Here is a 539-nt window from a genome sequence, read left to right as displayed (position 1 = left end):
AAAACAGAGATCAAAAGATACCTGGAAACAAATGAAAATGAAGAAACAACTTACCAAAATCTCTGGGACACCTTAAAAGTTGTAGTAGGAGGGGGATTTATATCCCTACAAACACATGTGAAGAAAATGGAAGGAACACAAATTAACAGCCTAACAAGCCACATAAGGAAGCTGGAAAAGCAAGCCCACAAAAACTCTAATTTCAGCAGAAGAATCCAAATCATCAAAATAAAACCCCAAATCCAGGACATAGAAGACAAAAAGATAATACAAAAAAATCAATGAAACAAAAAGCCAGTTCTTCAAAAGGATAAACAAGATCGATGGTCCCCTAGCTAGACTGACAAGAAAAAATGAGAAAAAAACCCAAATAAGCCCAATCAGAAACACAAAACATGAAGTCACATCTGACCTTGAAGAAATAAAAAAGATCATTAGAGACTACTAAGTACACTTGTATGGAAACAAACTTGAAAACCTTAAGGAAATGGAGAACTTTCTGACACCACACAACCTACCTAGGTTGGAACAAGAAGAAA

Source organism: Carlito syrichta, unplaced genomic scaffold (assembly GCF_000164805.1).
Source record: "Carlito syrichta isolate Samal-C Ts95f unplaced genomic scaffold, Tarsius_syrichta-2.0.1 Scaffold89738, whole genome shotgun sequence".
Classification (NCBI taxonomy): Eukaryota; Metazoa; Chordata; class Mammalia; order Primates; family Tarsiidae; genus Carlito; species Carlito syrichta.
Note: the sequence above shows the minus strand (reverse complement) of the source record.